General features: G+C 49.8%; 1 protein-coding gene across 1 annotated transcript in view; it reads left to right on the top strand.

Annotated features, from left to right (window-relative positions):
* The window catches only part of CSMD1 (CUB and Sushi multiple domains 1), a 4,503,734-nt gene that overhangs the window by 2,310,246 nt on the left and 2,175,389 nt on the right, over nucleotides 1-18,099 (top strand). The window lies entirely within an intron of this gene.

Raw genomic sequence — 18,099 nt, 5'->3', positions numbered from 1 at the left:
ACGAATCCACAACACAGTACTTAGAACTCTTCAGTTATCCAAATAACCTTGAAATACAGTTCCTTGAAGTCAATAGTTCCGTTCGGGGCTATCAGGGCATCGTGAACACACAAATCTAAACAGTTCTGGCTTACTGCGGCGTCGCGGGCCATCTGCGGTGTCGGGAAGATCAGCAAAACAGTACCTTTAGAAATCGAGGGTGTAGGCGACCTCTCGTTGAGCTTCTGAAAGCATGGCATAGGTTCCGGAGGTCAGTGCAGGAGTTGTCGGGCCCTTAAAGTCACACGTGTTACAGATCAAACTCTTTGTGTTTGAAGTAAGGGGCGCCGGCGTCAGCAGGCTTTGGGTGCTGCAGTGCGAAGTGCAGCAGTGCGGCGTGGGTTGCCCTTAGGTTGTGGTGCGAGCAGCAGCTCGGTGGCAGCATCAGAAGGCATCGTCGGTGAGACCAGAGTCGCAGTGCGAAGTGGTGAGGTGCTTGTCGTAATGCTGACAGGCCACGGTGCAGGCAGCGTTGTTGTAGTTGCTAAAGTGCTGTCGTCGGCTGACGCCCTGGAGTCGATAGCAACGACATCGGTAGGTGAAGGCTGCAATACAGAATGAGAGGCATGCGCCGTGTAACTTTACGAGCGGTGCCCTCGAACCACGGTGCAAGCAGCGACCGTCGATTTCGGCATGGAGCAGTATCGTCGGGCATACCAAGGTGGCGTCTTGACATGAGGCAATGCAGAGTATGGTGCCCACAGGTCACGCTGGGAGCAGTGGCTCGGTGGCGGCATCAGCATGTGTCGTCGGTGAGACCTGGGTTGCAGTGCAGACGTTGCAGCGGTGCACCCTGCAGTGCCCTCTGCGGTGCACTCTGCAGTGCCCTCTGCGGTGCCTTCAGGACACGGAGTCGGCAGCAGCATCGTAGACGGCGTAGGGTTGCTTTTTCTTCTGTTGCATCACAAAACACACAGTCCCCAGTGCTGAGGGCAGAAGACCTTAAAGTCTTTGATGTTCCAGAGACTTCTTGAACAGGGAGCAAGCTCTACCTCAAGCCTTTGGAGAAACTCACAAAAATAGATGGCAGAAAGTTCAGTCCAGTCCTTTCACTGCCCAAGACAGAAGCAGTCAGTGCAGGCCTACACAGCAAAGCACGCACTCATCAAAGTGGCAGTTCCTCCTCACAGCTTCTCCAGCTCTTCTTCTTGGCAGTCTTCTTGGTCCAAAAAAGTTCTAAATTTCAGGGGTTTGGGTCCCACTTTTTATAGCCCAAAATTCTTTGTCCTCTCAGGCAGAGAGTGTCTCTTCCCAGCCAGAACGAGTTCCGCCTCTCTGGTGTGGCCTCCAGACAGAAGGTGGAGATGTCATTGTCAGAGGGAGACCAGTCCCATTCAGGTAAAAGGAATTCACCCCCCTATTCTAAATGCAGCCCAGGTCTATTCAGCCTTTTCCTGAACCACCTAGACTATCTGGAGTCACGGCTCCTCCCCAGCCCCTATCATTCAAAACCCAGACAGTCAATCCACAACACCAGCAGAGGCCTACTGGAAGGCTGAGCAAGAAAATACCTACTTTCTAAAAGTGCTATTTTCAAACACAGAATGTAAAATCACTGTAGGAAGGGGGAGTCTCTGGTTGGCGCAGTGCAGCACTAGCGACAAGCAGGGCCTCTCTCTTCCCCGTCAGGGCTGAGGGTTACCTTCAAGAACAACCTCTGCTTACCCTCTAGGTAGTGTGGCGCAAGCAGTCTAGGCTAATCTCTGGGGCATATAGGGTTAAACATTTGCAACATTACACCATCACCACCAACCCACCACACAATGACACCAAACTGTATTTGTAAAAATATATATTCTTTATATATTGTCAAAAGCAGGCTTGTAAATACAGTCTTGAATACTTTGAAAAAGCAAGGTTCCAGTTACTCTTAAAAATATGCCACAGTTCTTATTCAGTTCTTTACGTTCCTTTTTACACAAAAAGGGGGGTCAGGCTCTTCAATGTATCTTTGTCGTTTGGTAGGCACTGTTCCTAAACAGCCAGGGTCACCCCGGGCTGTCCGTGGACCTCTCTGCGCCCCTCGGCTCCTCGGCGCTGGAAAAGCGGGCCCGGTCTGCCCACTCTCACGCTTCTGGCGGGAGCGGCGGCCGGGGAGTCAAAGTCCGCCTCTCTCTGCGCGCTACACGGCTGTGCGCGACTGGCGGGGGAGAGAGCGGGGGCCCTGGGAGCGCTCAGCACGCGGCTCCGGGGCGATGCGAGGCAGAGGGCGGTGCGAGCGAAGCAAGGCAGATGCTCGCACCGCGGGGCAGGACACAGTACCTTTTTCCGATGAAGCAGCCTGGGCACAGTTCAGCGCGGTGATCCGCGTCGCGGTATCTTCCCTCCGACGTTGGAGCGAGCGGCGGCTCGGCTCTGGCTTGGGGGTTGGCGTTGCGGCGTGGGCCGGGTCGAGCTGATGAAGCGCCTTGAGATTTCCTGACACAGGGGGCCCACGCACAGGGGCAGCGATCGGCAAAGCACGCCTCTCTCGATCCAGGCGACGTTCGGGGCCCCACACGCCGCAGCTGCTCCTCGGACAGCGGCAGACGGATTTCAGGGGCACCAGACACGGCGGGTGCAAGCAGGCACCGGGCACCACCTCCTCTTTGCGTTGTGAGCTGCGGCTCGGGGTCAGTCACGATGTTCCGATCAGCTGGGCTGATCTTCACGGTGCTTCTGGGCCAGGCAGGCAGCAGTCACGGTGCTCGGAGAGATAGCAACACCCAGAGCGTTGCTGAAGAGCGCGATGGTCACAGCGCGCTCCGCTTTTCCTGGAGAGGTGGGCAGAGGGAAAGCAGCTCCTCACAGCGGTTCCTCTGTCAGGGGGTAGCGCCCACTGTTCCTGGGGCGCTGGTCAGGGGGCAAGTTCAGAGGCAAGCCCTTGGAGATCTTTCAGCAGAGTTTGGCACAAAGTTTCAATAAAGCAAAAGTCTCTTATAGTCTTTTCTTTCCTCTCCTTCTGCAGCAAGGCACCAGACACAGGCCAGAGACAGCACTCCTCCTTGTAGTCCTTCCAGGTCCTTCTCTTCGGGCAGAGTTTCTTCTGTAGCGCAAACAGGATCTAATTTACAAGGAAATACGAAAAAAAGAGCTGGGAGTGCAATATTTATATCAGAAACAATTGAGTATTTTAATTTGCAAAAAGAAACACAAATAGATCAATGGTTCAAGATTCTAAATTGCAACCATAAATACAATCAAAATTCTTCTTTTTCTTGTTTTTTTCTGCAGCCGACGCGTTTCGTCCTAGAAGCAGGACGTCATCAGGGCTGCAATAGCAAACACACAATACACATACATCAGTATATATATTCAATATCACTCTGTAATCACCTGTGAAATAAAACAACACATCTTCAGGTAACATATTGAATCCAATACAGCTCATTGTGCCGAGTGGTGCTGACCAGCAAATTACATAACTTAACAGTTCTACGAATGAACGGGAAAACATTTCTCAAATCATCAAGTCGGTTCCAGCAAGTACGTATTCCACAACATATTTGTTGTGCCTATTTTAAACACTTACATATTTAGTCTACATCCTGTGACGAAGTGCTAGCAAACTGTTGTACAAGTGTTAAAAAACAACGTTCATTGATAGTGGACCGCTCACCTAATATTGTTGAAGTGAGGCTCTTCTCTTATTTTGGCTTCTAATATTGAACCAGTGGTCTAGGCAAGTATTACTTCAAGAGGCCGATTCTTCATATACATAATGGTAATATTGACAAACTGATGTGAGGCAGAAAAAAGGAAGGAAAGACCAATGAATTATCCAGTCAATTACTCAACATCTACCCAGATAAAACCTTCACTATTCTGGTTCTCTTTTATCTAATACTGCCTCCATATGCCAAACCCTATTGGCATCCATACCTTTTCAAACTGAACGTTTCGTCTTCTCTCTAAATCGATTTACCCATTCTTTAAATCGAGAGTCTCTTAAAAACGATCCACCCGTGGCTTCTCGCACCTACGAGAGGTCAAAGCACAATAATGTAATTTCGAATACTCTATTTGCCCTCTTGAGTATCAAAATAGTGTGTCCCCCTATTAACTCACCGCTTTCCAATATAATGTAGCCAAGCGGGAAATTAACTTCTATGCCTGCAGTCGCACTGTCCATTCGTTCATGGACTGCTCAATCTAAAAAAATATTTAACAAAAAAGGAACAGATGCTGTAAACTTGGCTTATCTTATGTTTGAATTTCTCTCTTACTCTCAACTCTGACTAAACTCTTCGCTTACCTTCGTAATCTGGCCTCCTGTACCTCTAACCACGCCAACCGGGTACGATAAATCCCGGAGGTGGGGTTACTCCAATCTCCCTGTGTTTAAGAAGAGCTCATTGACCAATCAGAACTCTCAAAAATTCCGCGCGCATTATCATGCCGTTCACCTGTGAGTAAGTATGAGTTTCCATTCAAGTCCGCTACCTCTTTGTTGCCGCTTATCATTTCCGATCATGCGCATAGGACTGTTATGTGGTTAAATCGCTACCTCTCATGCGCAAAGTCGATTGGTTAACCCTAGTGTTTCCGGTCCTGCGCATTCAGTGTGCATAAGTTTCCAGTCTGGTCCGCCATATGTAAGATTCTTGGTGTTTAATAAACGGAGGTTGTTCCTGAATAATCCTTATCATCTCTGCGTGATAATTCCTTCTAATAATCGCTACCTCTGTTTATTACTAATAGTTTCTGGTCATGCGCAAAGTCGATTGGTTAACCCTAGTATTTCCGGTCCTGCGCATTCAGTGTGCATAAGTTTCCAGTCTGATCCGCCATATATAAGATTCTTGATGTTTGATAAACGGAGATTATTCCTGAATAATACTTATCATCTCTGCGTGATGATTCCTTCTAATAATGAGCATTTTGCGCAATCATCCACAATCACGCAAAACAGTCTATACGTACTCGTCTGCAAAAAACCAAGCTACCCATCCGACACCACCGTACGCCATTATCCTCTCTGCTCATCTTTTGATATGCACTCGCGCAAGCGTTTAAAATCTCAAAAACAATTTGCAAATACTCGTCTGCAGAGAAATATATCCATCCGAACCTCCGTACACTGGCACACTCCAAACGAAAATACCGTTGCGACCTCCACCTCATCCTATTATTACTTAGCTTGCCTATTCCCCTATTGATCAATGATTGGTGAATATATCTTCGTGTGAATGTTATCCCAAAGGGGCACATTTGTGAAATATTTCCATGTTATCTCTGAAGGTTTATCATCTGATTTATCTGATAATAGATTCTACATGTCTACACTCGATAAGGAAGTGTCCATAAAAAAGACCAACAGTTTGCCTGCTCAACATCTCAGGATGTGTACAATACACACATAAAATCTACACTTAATAAGGAAGTATCCATAAAGAAAACAACAGTTTGCCTGCTCAATATCTCAGAATGTGTACAATAAACACATGAAGGGTGCTCAATACCACATTCATTGACCAAACCCACTGGTTCTGATCATATACATACATTTTGAGTACTTAATCATTGATGATTATGCCAAAAAATAGTGTAATTCAGAATCAATGTTTAAACCATGAGTCATACTCCGACATTTGATTATCCAACGTGCTTCTGTTTGACGAATTCGTAGTTCCCAATTCCCACCCCTTACATGTTGCGGCACCTTTTCTATGCCATGGAATTTAAATCCCAAGTTGGCGCCATGCTCCTTCTCCATATGCACGTAGAGTGGGGATCTAGTGCCTCGATTCATTATTGCTCGTCTATGCTCCTGCATTCTTATTTTTAAGGGTCTTTTTGTGCTGCCTATATATACTTTATTACAGCTACAGATGATAGCATAGATTATTCCTACACTATTGCAATTGATGAAATCATTGATGTGAAATTGCTTGGTTCCATTGAATCTGAAAGTTTTTGTTTTATTAATGCCGTGCGAGCATATTACACAGGACCCACAGATATAAAAGCCTTTAGGCTGAGTGGATAACCAATCTATTGTTGGCTTCTTTATTGGACGAATATAATTCGTCGAAACTTTGTCCCTAATAGTCGGGCATTTTTTGAACGTTATTGCGGGTCTGTCATCAAGTATCGTGGATAGACCCGGGACACCTTTCAACAGGGTCCAATTCCTACTTAATGCTTGTCTGATTTTCTCTTTTTGCACACAATATGCTGTGACAAAGGAAAGTTTGTGTCTGACTGGTTCTCTCTTTTTAGGAAGTAAAGTGGTAGCTCTGTCAATTTTAGACACTTTCTCACTCGCCCTTGCTAGATCATTTTTGGCATAACCTCTCTTCCCTAGTCTCAGTTTCAGTTGATTGAGTTCTTGATTATAGTCTTCATCCCGACTACAATTTCTTCGGGTTCTGACCATTTCACCGTAAGGTATCCCCCCAATCACAGATCCTGGGTGAAAACTGTCTGCCCTCAAGATGGAGTTAGTGGCCGTTGCTTTTCTAAATAGACTGCTGTTAATTTTATCCCCAACTACTGTCAGTGTCACATCTAAGTATTCTATACTGGATGTGCTTTGATTCATTGTCAGTCTCACATTAAAATCGTTATGATTCAAGTAGTGCAAATAATTGTTTAGGTCGTCCGAAGTACCTCTCCATATTATTAGGATGTCGTCGATGAATCTGGCCCAAAATACCACCAGATCCATCCACTCTCCAGCTCTACGGCTCCAGGCGTGCTCCCTCTCATACCAGCCCATGAATAGATTGGCATAAGAGGGAGCAAACCTGGATCCCATCGCCGTGCCCCTGATCTGATGGAACCATTCATCCTCAAATAGGAAGTAGTTATTTTTCAGAATTAGCTGGCTCATTTGAATTATCATTTTGGAGTGGTGTCTCAAGCTCGCACTTCTGCTGCCCAAAAAGTGCTCTAGCGCTTGAATGCCCTTATCCATCTCAATGCAAGTATACAAACCCACCACGTCTAATGTTGCCAAAATCATCCCATCTTCCCACTTGAAATCCTGCAATTTATTGAGAATGTCGGTGGTGTCCCTCACATATGAAGGTAAGTTCACCACTAACGGCTTAATAAAGCCATCAACGAACTCTGACATGTGTTCTGTGACACTACCAATGCTAGAGACTATGGGCCTGCCTGGTGGATTGGCTCTGTCCTTGTGAATTTTTGGTAATGTGTAAAGGAAGGGAGACACGGGATGACTAACATTTAAATATTTGTATTCTGAATCTTCTATCAGTCCTTCCTCCTTCCATACACATAAGTGTTCCAAAATATTTTGGGAAATCTCTTTCAACGGATTGGTTTTAACTTTTTTATAACACTTCTCATCCTTGAGTTGTTCCCGTATCTCCGCCACATAATTAGCCCTATTCATCACGACGATGTTCCCCCCCTTATCAGCTTCCCTGATGATTATTGAGGGGTCCTGTTTTAAATTTGATAGGGCTATTCTTTCTTGCTGGGACAGATTGTCTTTGTAATGGTGGTTCAATGTGTAATTATCTTGTAATTTGTGAAATTCTTGTAGTGTCTTTTCCATAAAAAGGTCAATTGCTATGTATTGGCTACCATGGGGAATAAACTTGGATTTATTGCGCAATCCACTAGTGCACTGGTAATTTGTTTCTATTTCACATAGACTAGCAACATCATCTACAGTGAAATCCATTTCCCCCGACAAAGTCATTAACAAATGAACATTTTCTAACTCAGATGATGTCATTTCAGAGTTTTTATTCAATATTTTGCTCTGCACATTTACATCCAGTGTTGAAAAAAAACTTTTCAATTTTAAATTCCTACAAAATTTGAACAAATCAATGTGTAACTCAGTGTAATCACAATTATATACCGGACAATATTTCAATCCTTTTTGCAACACTGAAACCTCATGTTCATTTAAATGCCTATCCGACAGATTAATGACTTCCAATTCCCCAGGGGTAGCCTGACACTGTTCTAGTTCTTGGTTCTGTTTTGACTCCTGGTGCCCATCCTTGTATTTGTGGGATTTCCTCCTCCCCCTTCTAGTCCTCCTGTGAACTTTTTCCGACCTTTCTTGATCATTTTTAGTTCGTCGCAAAAAGAAGAGTTCTTTTTAGGAGCTCCTCCTGCGGCACCCATGCTATTCTCCTCAATGGAGGAGATGCTAGAACTGCTATAATTTGTAGACGTACTTAAATCACCTGATTGTGCTGCCCCAGCTGTTTGATTCGATTTAGGTTTAGGTTTGGCCACCTCATCGTACCCTCGGGCAAAAGTAAAGATTCTTCCCTCATTGTAGTCCCGCTCATCTCTTTTTAGTTTACTTAATTTTTATATTATATATTTCGTATTAGCTTAGTTTCACCTGGGGTGGGACGGTGCCCCGGTAGTTGGTGGAGTGTTAAACAGTGTGATTTTCAGTGTACTATCCCTAGTGCACCGCAGTAAACCCAACGTCGTCCCAAAGTCTTTGTTATAAAATCTAATTTACAAGGAGCAGGGCTCCTACTTTTATACCCAGTTTCTTTTGTTCTAGCAGGCCAGGGGGGCCTCTGCATAACTGCTCCAGTCTCTGAGCACTTGTTGTGGGTACTTCTGGCTTCTGCATGCAGTGTGAGGGCAGGCACATCATCCGCTCCCCAGGGGGGGGAGCCGGCATTGTGAAGACAGGGGCAGCTTGAGCACTTTGTTGACAAGCTTCGGTCCTTCCTGGGCCAGGTGCAGGCTGAGTCATCAGTCGCTCCCCAGGAGGGCGGAGCCAGCATTGTGGAGGCAGAGCACAGCCTGATGCATCATTCAGGGGAAACTCCCACCACCCACTAAGGTGTCATCCTGCTATTCACTACCTGTCAACTCCCAGCCGTGTCACTCACACAAACCAGACAGTCAGATCCACATCCAAGCAGAGGCGGGCTGAAATGGTTAGGCCAGCAAAGGCTAACTTTCTAAAAGTAGCATTTGCAAACCCAGGATATTAAAATAAACTTTACTAAAAGAAGTATTTTATTATTCTGAGTTCAGGCATACTAAACATTAATTTCTACCATGTTCCCTGAGCCTGCTGGGATTATAGAGTGTAATAATTCCAGCAGCCCATCTGGCCTAGAAGGGAACTGGTAGCCTTACAATAGTGAAAAACGAATTTGGCAGTAATTCACTATTAGAACATGCCACACACATCAGGGCATGTTCTACCTTATACTTACAATGCACCCTGCCCTCAGGCCTACCATAGGGGTGACTAATATGAAGTTTAAGGGAAGGTTTAGGGGCTGGCAAGTGTGTGCACTTGCCCAGCCAACATGACAGTACCAGACTGCACGCAGGTTCTGCAATGGCAGACCCTAGACACATTTTTAAGGCTGCTTCTGTGGGTGGCGCAACCAGCGCTGCAGGCCCACTAGCAGTATTGGCATTCACAAGCCCTGGCACTCCTGGTGCACTTTACTAGGGACTAACAGTAAATCCAATGAACCAATCATGGACATCAATCACATGTACACTTTACAGTAGGGAGCACTTGCACTGCGGCACGGTTGGCCGTGGCGCAGTGCCCTGAGTAGCGGACACCAGCAAAACATTTGAGGCACAACAGCAAAAAGTGGAAGGGAAACTCACGCCAAGGTGCCAGGTCTAACACGTGTCCCCTCCAGCTGAAATGTGGGGGGAACTACCCTTCCCCAGGGAGTTCCACATCACTAAGGCGGAAAAATCTGGACAGACCATCAGCATTGGCGTGATCTGTGCCAGGGCGGTGTTCCACCGTGAAGTCCATACCCTGTAGGGAGATGGACCACCTCAACAGTTTTGGGTTCTCACCCCTCATTTGCATCAACCATCTGAGGGGCCTGTGGTCTGTCTGAACCCGGAAGTGAGACCCAAACAAGTAGGGTCTTAGCTTCTTCAGCGCCCAGACCACAGCAAATGCTTCTCGCTCTATTGCACTCCACCTACTTTCCTGTGGAAGTAACCTCCTACTGATGAAAGCTACGGGTTGGTCCCAGCCCTCCTCAGTCATCTGTGACAGAACAGCCCCTACACCATGCTCTGAAGCGTCTGTTTGCACTATGAATTCCTTGGAGAAATCAGGAGCCAGGAGCACGGGCGCCGTGCACATGGCAGTCTTCAGGGTGTCAAAAGCCTTCTGACAGGTGTCAGTCCAAATCACATTCCTGGGCTGCTTCTTAGAAGTCAGCTCTGTCAAGGGGGTCACAATAGTGCCATAGCCCTTGACAAACCTCCTGTAATACCCAGTGAGCCCCAGGAAGGCTCTCACTGCAGTCTGGGTCTTGGGGGGTTCCCAAGCCAGGATGGTTGCAATTTTGGGTTGCAAGGGTGCCACCTTGCCACTCCCCACTTGGTGTCCCAAGTACACCACTGAACCCTGCCCAATCTGGCACTTGCTTGCCTTGATTGTGAGGCCTGCCTTGCGCAGGGCCATCAACACTTCCCAGAGGTGCCGCAGGTGTTCTGGCCAGGTACCACTGAACACTGCGATGTCATCCAGGTAGGCGGCACTGAACTCATCCAGCCCAACCAACACCTGGTTGACCAACCTCTGAAAGGTGGCAGGGGCATTCTTCATTCCAAATGGCATAACCCGGAACTGGAAATGCCCATCTGGTGTGGAGAATGCGGACCTCTCCTTTGCCCCATCGGTCAAGGCGATCTGCCAGTACCCAGACGTTAAATCAAACGTGCTGAGGAACCGGGCAGCCCCTAGCCGATCAATGAGCTCATCAGCTCTGGGGATAGGGTGCGCGTCAGTCTTGGTGACTGAATTGAGTCCTCTGTAGTCCACACAGAACCGGAGTTCAGGTGTGGCTCACGGCGCAGCAGCCTTTGGGACCAAGACCACGGGGCTGGACCAAGGACTGCTGGAAGACTCAACCACCCTAAGAGCAAGCATCTTGGAGACCTCCTCCTTGATGCAGGCCCTGACCCTGTCAGTCACTCTGTAAGCCTTATGCTTCACAGGTAAGCTGTCTCCTGTGTCCACATCATGGACGCACCAATCTGTGACACTAGGAACCAGGGAGAACAGATCTGGAAACTGCCCCAGCAATTGGCGGCAGTCTTCCTGTTGTTCAGGGGTCAGGGTGGGTGAGAGGTTAACTCCATCCACTGACCCATCTTTCTCACAGGCCACTAAGAGGCCAGGAAGAGGCTCAGACTCCTCTTCCATTCCATCATCAGTGGCCAACAGCATGCCCACTTCGGACCTTTTCAAGTGGGGCTTGAGGCGGTTAACATGTAGGACCCGTAAAGGGTTCCTGGGGGTCTGCATGTCCACCAAGTATGTCACTGGGCTCTTGCGCTCCACAACCTCAAAGGGCCCTGTCCACTTATCCTGAAGGGCACAGGGCTCCACTGGGGCCAAGACATACACCTCTTGTCCAGGCTGAAGCTCTACCAGAGTGGCATTCTGGTCGTACCACCGCTTCATCTCCTCCTGGCTGGCTTCCAGATTTGCCTCAGCAAGTTGTCTGAAGCGCCTGGTTTGGTTTCTGAAGGCCAGCATGTAGCTATATACATTCTGGGGAGGTTTCCTGGGAGATTGCTCCCAGCCTTCCTTTACCAAACTCAGTGGTCCTCTCACGGGGTGACCATACAGCAGTTCAAAGGGGCTGAACCCTAGGGACTTCTGTGGCACCTCGCGGTATGCAAAGAGCAGGCATGGTAAGAGGACGTCCCACTTACGCCTCATTGGACCTTCCAGGCCCATGATCATGCCCTTCAGGGTTCGGTTGAATCTTTCAACCAACCCATTTCCTTGGGGATGGTAAGGGGTGGTGAACTTGTAGGTTACACCACACTCTTGCCAAAGGGACTTCATATACTTGGATATAAAGTTGGTCCCCCTGTCGCTCACCACCTCTAGAGGGAATCCCACTCGTGAGAAAATTCCCATCAGTGCACGCCCCACCACGGGGGCCGTCACTGTCCTCAGAGGGATGGCTTCAGGGTACCGGGTGGCATGATCCACCAAGACCAGGATGAACCTGTTGCCCATGGCTGTCTTGGGGTCCAGAGGCCCAACAATGTCAATACCCACTCGTCGGAATGGAGTACTGACCACAGGGAAGGGTTGGAGGGGAGCCTTGTTCTTCCCTCCGCTCTTCCCACTTGCCTGGCAAGTTGAACAGGTCCTACAATGAGCATCTGAGCTCTTGTGCATTTGGGGCCAGTAGAAGTGGGTGACAAGCCTGTCATAGGTCTTGTCCATCCCCAAATGTCCTGCTAAAGGCACATCATGAGCCAGTCCCAGTAGGAAGGCTCTGAACTTCTGGGGTACCACCAGCACACGGGCTGACCCAGGTTCAGCAGCCTTAGGCTCTGAATACAGGAGGTCATTCTCCCAGTACACATAATGTGTTTTGGCCTGAACACCATTGGCCTGGTCTGCAGCCTGCTGCCGCATACCCACGAGAGAAGGGCATTCTTTCTGCTCCCTGCAGAATTCCTCCCTGGAGGGGCCTCCTTCTTGCTGCCAATGGGTCAGCTCAGGCAGGTCCCCCAGTTCGGCAATCTGTTCCCCAGTAGGCTCCAGGGCATCCCCCTCAAGGTCTGCTTCCTCCTGGACCGTGGGAACTTCAGGGGCCGGTTTCCCGCGCACCCTGCGCCTTCTCCCTAAGGCCGGTTCCTGGGCCTCTCCTTCAGGCCCCAGGACCTCTTGATCACCCCTACTGGCTGCCATTGACCGGGTGGTCACGCACATCCAGTCAGGTAGACCCACCATCTTCAGGTGAGTCGTCTTCCCCACCTTTTCCCAAGGGGAGTCCTCCAAGTCATTCCCTAGCAAACAGTCAACAGGCATGGCTTTCCTCACACAGACCTGCAGAGTACCAGAGACCCCCCCCACTCGAAGGGAACTTAAGCCATTGGACATTGACTCTCTGAGTTGTCAGCATTGACAACCCTACAATAGGCATGGGGTACAACCTGCTCTTGTGACACCAGGTGATGCCTCACTGCAGTCACACTGGCTCCTGTGTCTCTAAGAGCCTCAGCTTTCCTACCATTGATGGTAACCACTTGCCCATATTTTTTAGTGTTAGAGGGCAGGTAGTTTGTAGGGACCATCTCACTGTCTCCTAGTGAGACTAGGGTCATCTGAACAGGATCTCCACCCCCCGGGACCATCACTTCTTCTCCTAAGTGAACACTGGTCACTTGTCGGGCGGAGCACCAGTGGGTGCTGGTTTTCCAAACAGGCGACACTTGGGGTCACTGGCTATGTGCCCCGGGTCACCACATTTGAAACAATTGAAGGGCCCCTTTGGAACAGGTCTACCTGTCGGGCCCCATTCTGCTTTGGGGGTGGGGGAGGCTGAGAACCTTTCTGCTGGTCCCCTTGGGGATTACTTTGGGGGCCTTTTTGGAACCCTTTCTGTTTTCCCTTGTCCCCCCCACTCTTCTGCTGGGGACCCTGCCCACCCTTGGCGGAGTCTCCCACTGGACCCTTGTGGACCCTGGTGCTGAGCCAGTGGTCCGCCTCCTCAGCAAGCTTCCTCGGGTTGGACAGCTTGCTATCAATCAGGTGCTGGCGTAACTCAGGAAAACATTGATCAGACAAGTGCTCCCATGCAATTAAATCAAAGAGACCTTGAAAATCATTCACTTTGTTACCCTTCACCCAACCATCCAGTGCTCTGCAAAAAAAAGTCACATACTCCACATATGTATTCCCAGGCCGCTTAGTACACCCCCTAAACTTCTGTCTATACATTTCAGGGGTAATACCCCATACCTGGTCATTAAGGCTTCTTTCATATGGGGATAGGATCTCTGGTCTTCAGTGGGCAAATCTAGCAGGGTGTCCCGCCCTTCGCTAAGGAACCTTCCCCACAACCCCGCTCCCCAATCCTTGTCAGGGACCCGGTGGGAAAACATGGCTACCTCATATGCCCTAAACCACTGTCCTATGTCATCCCCCTTAAAGAACTCTTTAACTACATCTTTGGGGATGTGCACTCTAGACTCTACCTGCACCGGCGTTGCGCTGCCACCAGAGGGAGGATGATCCAAGGTTTTCTCTTTTAGACTCATCTCCCTCATTTTCACTTCATGCTCCATTTGGAGTTTTCGCTCTTCCAGAGCCATTCTTTTGCTTTCAAGCTCCATTTGGCCCTTTAAATTCAATTCTGCCAGCTTTATTTCATGATCCCTGGTTGCCTGTCTGTCTGCCAGCTCCTCTGGCGACAGGCCTCTGCCAAAGCTAAGGACGCTGTCTGGTTTTTCCAGACTCACAGGATCCATAGGTGCATCCTGATCCTCATGCGCCTTCCTAGATTCAATCCAGGCCTTCAGGGCCTTGTAGAGCTCAGGTTTGTTTCTGCACCCCACGTGTGGAACCTTGAGTTTCTTGCAGAAGAACTTCAGTTCCTTTCTTGTGTAGTCATCCAGCTTTGATGCATCCCATTCTAGCTCCAACGCACCAGAGGCTATGGATTCTCCTCCATCAATGCTGTTTGTGCCAGGCATGGTTTCAACACTAGGGATCTTCTTCTTTGGCAAAATTTAAAAAGTCTGTGGCTAAGATACTGGACTGTAATCACTATGCAATGGTCAGTAGCTAAGGTAAAACACTGCAAATGTAAATTCGCGATCCCACCGCTGCCACCAATGTAGGAAGGGGGAGTCTCTGGTTGGCGCAGTGCAGCACTAGCGACAAGCAGGGCCTCTCTCTTCCCCGTCAGGGCTGAGGGTTACCTTCAAGAACAACCTCTGCTTACCCTCTAGGTAGTGTGGCGCAAGCAGTCTAGGCTAATCTCTGGGGCACATAGGGTTAAACATTTGCAACATTACACCATCACCACCAACCCACCACACAATGACACCAAACTGTATTTGTAAAAATATATATTCTTTATATATTGTCAAAAGCAGGCTTGTAAATACAGTCTTGAATACTTTGAAAAAGCAAGGTTCCAGTTACTCTTAAAAATATGCCACAGTTCTTATTCAGTTCTTTACGTTCCTTTTTACACAAAAAGGGGGGTCAGGCTCTTCAATGTATCTTTGTCGTTTGGTAGGCACTGTTCCTAATCAGCCAGGGTCACCCCGGGCTGTCCGTGGACCTCTCTGCGCCCCTCGGCTCCTCGGCGCTGGAAAAGCGGGCCTGGTCTGCCCACTCTCACGCTTCTGGCGGGAGCGGCGGCCGGGGAGTCAAAGTCCGCCTCTCTCTGCGCGCTACATGGCTGTGCGCGACTGGCGGGGGAGAGAGCGGGGGCCCTGGGAGCGCTCAGCACGCGGCTCCGGGGCGATGCGAGGCAGAGGGCGGTGCGAGCGAAGCAAGGCAGATGCTCGCACCGCGGGGCAGGACACAGTACCTTTTTCCGATGAAGCAGCCTGGGCACAGTTCAGCGCGGTGATCCGCGTCGCGGTGTCTTCCCTCCGACGTTGGAGCGAGCGGCGGCTCGGCTCTGGCTCGGGGGTTGGCGTTGCGGCACGGGCCGGGTCGAGCTGATGAAGTGCCTTGAGATTTCCTGACACAGGGGGCCCACGCACAGGGGCAGCGATCGGCAAAGCACGCCTCTCTCGATCCAGGCGACGTTCGGAGCCCCACACGCCGCAGCTGCTCCTCGGACAGCGGCAGACAGATTTCAGGGGCACCAGACACGGCGGGTGCAAGCAGGCACCGGGCACCACCTCCTCTTTGCGTTGCGAGCTGCGGCTCGGGGTCAGTCACGATGTTCCGATCAGCTGGGCTGATCTTCACGGTGCTTCTGGGCCAGGCAGGCAGCAGTCACGGTGCTCGGAGAGATAGCAACACCCAGAGCGTTGCTGAAGAGCGCGATGGTCACAGCGCGCTCCGCTTTTCCTGGAGAGGCGGGCAGAGGGAAAGCAGCTCCTCACAGCGGTTCCTCTGTCAGGGGGTAGCGCCCACTGTTCCTGGGGCGCTGGTCAGGGGGCAAGTTCAGAGGCAAGCCCTTGGAGATCTTTCAGCAGAGTTTGGCACAAAGTTTCAATAAAGCAAAAGTCTCTTATAGTCTTTTCTTTCCTCTCCTTCTGCAGCAAGGTACCAGACACAGGCCAGAGACAGCACTCCTCCTTGTAGTCCTTCCAGGTCCTTCTCTTCGGGCAGAGTTTCTTCTGTAGCGCAAACAGGATCTAATTTACAAGGAGCAGGGCTCCTACTTTTATACCCAGTTTCTTTTGTTCTAGCAGGCCAGGGGGGCCTCTGCATAACTGCTCCAGTCTCTGAGCACTTGTTGTGGGTACTTCTGGCTTCTGCATGCAGTGTGAGGGCAGGCACATCAGCCGCTCCCCAGGGGGGCGGAGCAGGCATTGTGAAGACAGGGGCAGCTTGAGCACTTTGTTGACAAGCTTCGGTCCTTCCTGGGCCAGGTGCAGGCTGAGTCATCAGTCGCTCCCCAGGAGGGCGGAGCCAGCATTGTGGAGGCAGAGCACAGCCTGATGCATCATTCAGGGGAAACTCCCACCACCCACTAAGGTGTCATCCTGCTATTCACTACCTGTCAACTCCCAGCCCTGTCACTCACACACACCAGACAGTCAGATCCACATCCAAGCAGAGGCGGGCTGAAATGGTTAGGCCAGCAAAGGCTAACTTTCTAAAAGTAGCATTTGCAAACCCAGGATATTAAAATAAACTTTACTAAAAGAAGTATTTTATTATTCTGAGTTCAGGCATACTAAACATTAATTTCTACCATGTTCCCTGACCCTGCTGGGATTATAGAGTGTAATAATTCCAGCAGCCCATCTGGCCTAGAAGGGAACTGGTAGCCTTACAATAGTGAAAAACGAATTTGGCAGTAATTCACTATTAGAACATGCCACACACATCAGGGCATATTCTACCTTATACTTACAATGCACCCTGCCCTCAGGCCTACCATAGGGGTGACTAATATGAAGTTTAAGGGAAGGTTTAGGGGCTGGCAAGTGTGTGCACTTGCCCAGCCAACATGACAGTACCAGACTGCACGCAGGTTCTGCAATGGCAGACCCTAGACACATTTTTAAGGCTGCTTCTGTGGGTGGCGCAACCAGCGCTGCAGGCCCACTAGCAGTATTGGCATTCACAAGCCCTGGCACTCCTGGTGCACTTTACTAGGGACTAACAGTAAATCCAATGAACCAATCATGGACATCAATCACATGTACACTTTACAGTAGGGAGCACTTGCACTGCGGCACGGTTGGCCGTGGCGCAGTGCCCTGAGTAGCGGACACCAGCAAAACATTTGAGGCACAACAGCAAAAAGTGGAAGGGAAACTCACGCCAAGGTGCCAGGTCTAACACGTGTCCCCTCCAGCTGAAATGTGGGGGGAACTACCCTTCCCCAGGGAGTTCCACATCACTAAGGCAGAAAAATCTGGACAGACCATCAGCATTGGCGTGATCTGTGCCAGGGCGGTGTTCCACCGTGAAGTCCATACCCTGTAGGGAGATGGACCACCTCAACAGTTTTGGGTTCTCACCCCTCATTTGCATCAACCATCTGAGGGGCCTGTGGTCTGTCTGAACCCGGAAGTGAGACCCAAACAAGTAGGGTCTTAGCTTCTTCAGCGCCCAGACCACAGCAAATGCTTCTCGCTCTATTGCACTCCACCTACTTTCCTGTGGAAGTAACCTCCTACTGATGAAAGCTACGGGTTGGTCCCAGCCCTCCTCAGTCATCTGTGACAGAACAGCCCCTACACCATGCTCTGAAGCGTCTGTTTGCACTATGAATTCCTTGGAGAAATCAGGAGCCAGGAGCACGGGCGCCGTGCACATGGCAGTCTTCAGGGTGTCAAAAGCCTTCTGACAGGTGTCAGTCCAAATCACATTCCTGGGCTGCTTCTTAGAAGTCAGCTCTGTCAAGGGGGTCACAATAGTGCCATAGCCCTTGACAAACCTCCTGTAATACCCAGTGAGCCCCAGGAAGGCTCTCACTGCAGTCTGGGTCTTGGGGGGTTCCCAAGCCAGGATGGTTGCAATTTTGGGTTGCAAGGGTGCCACCTTGCCACTCCCCACTTGGTGTCCCAAGTACACCACTGAACCCTGCCCAATCTGGCACTTGCTTGCCTTGATTGTGAGGCCTGCCTTGCGCAGGGCCATCAACACTTCCCAGAGGTGCCGCAGGTGTTCTGGCC

Source organism: Lissotriton helveticus, chromosome 6 (assembly GCF_964261635.1).
Source record: "Lissotriton helveticus chromosome 6, aLisHel1.1, whole genome shotgun sequence".
NCBI classification, from domain to species: Eukaryota; Metazoa; Chordata; class Amphibia; order Caudata; family Salamandridae; genus Lissotriton; species Lissotriton helveticus.
The sequence above is the reverse complement of the archived record's forward strand: the minus strand, read 5'-3'. Positions and strand labels throughout refer to the sequence as shown.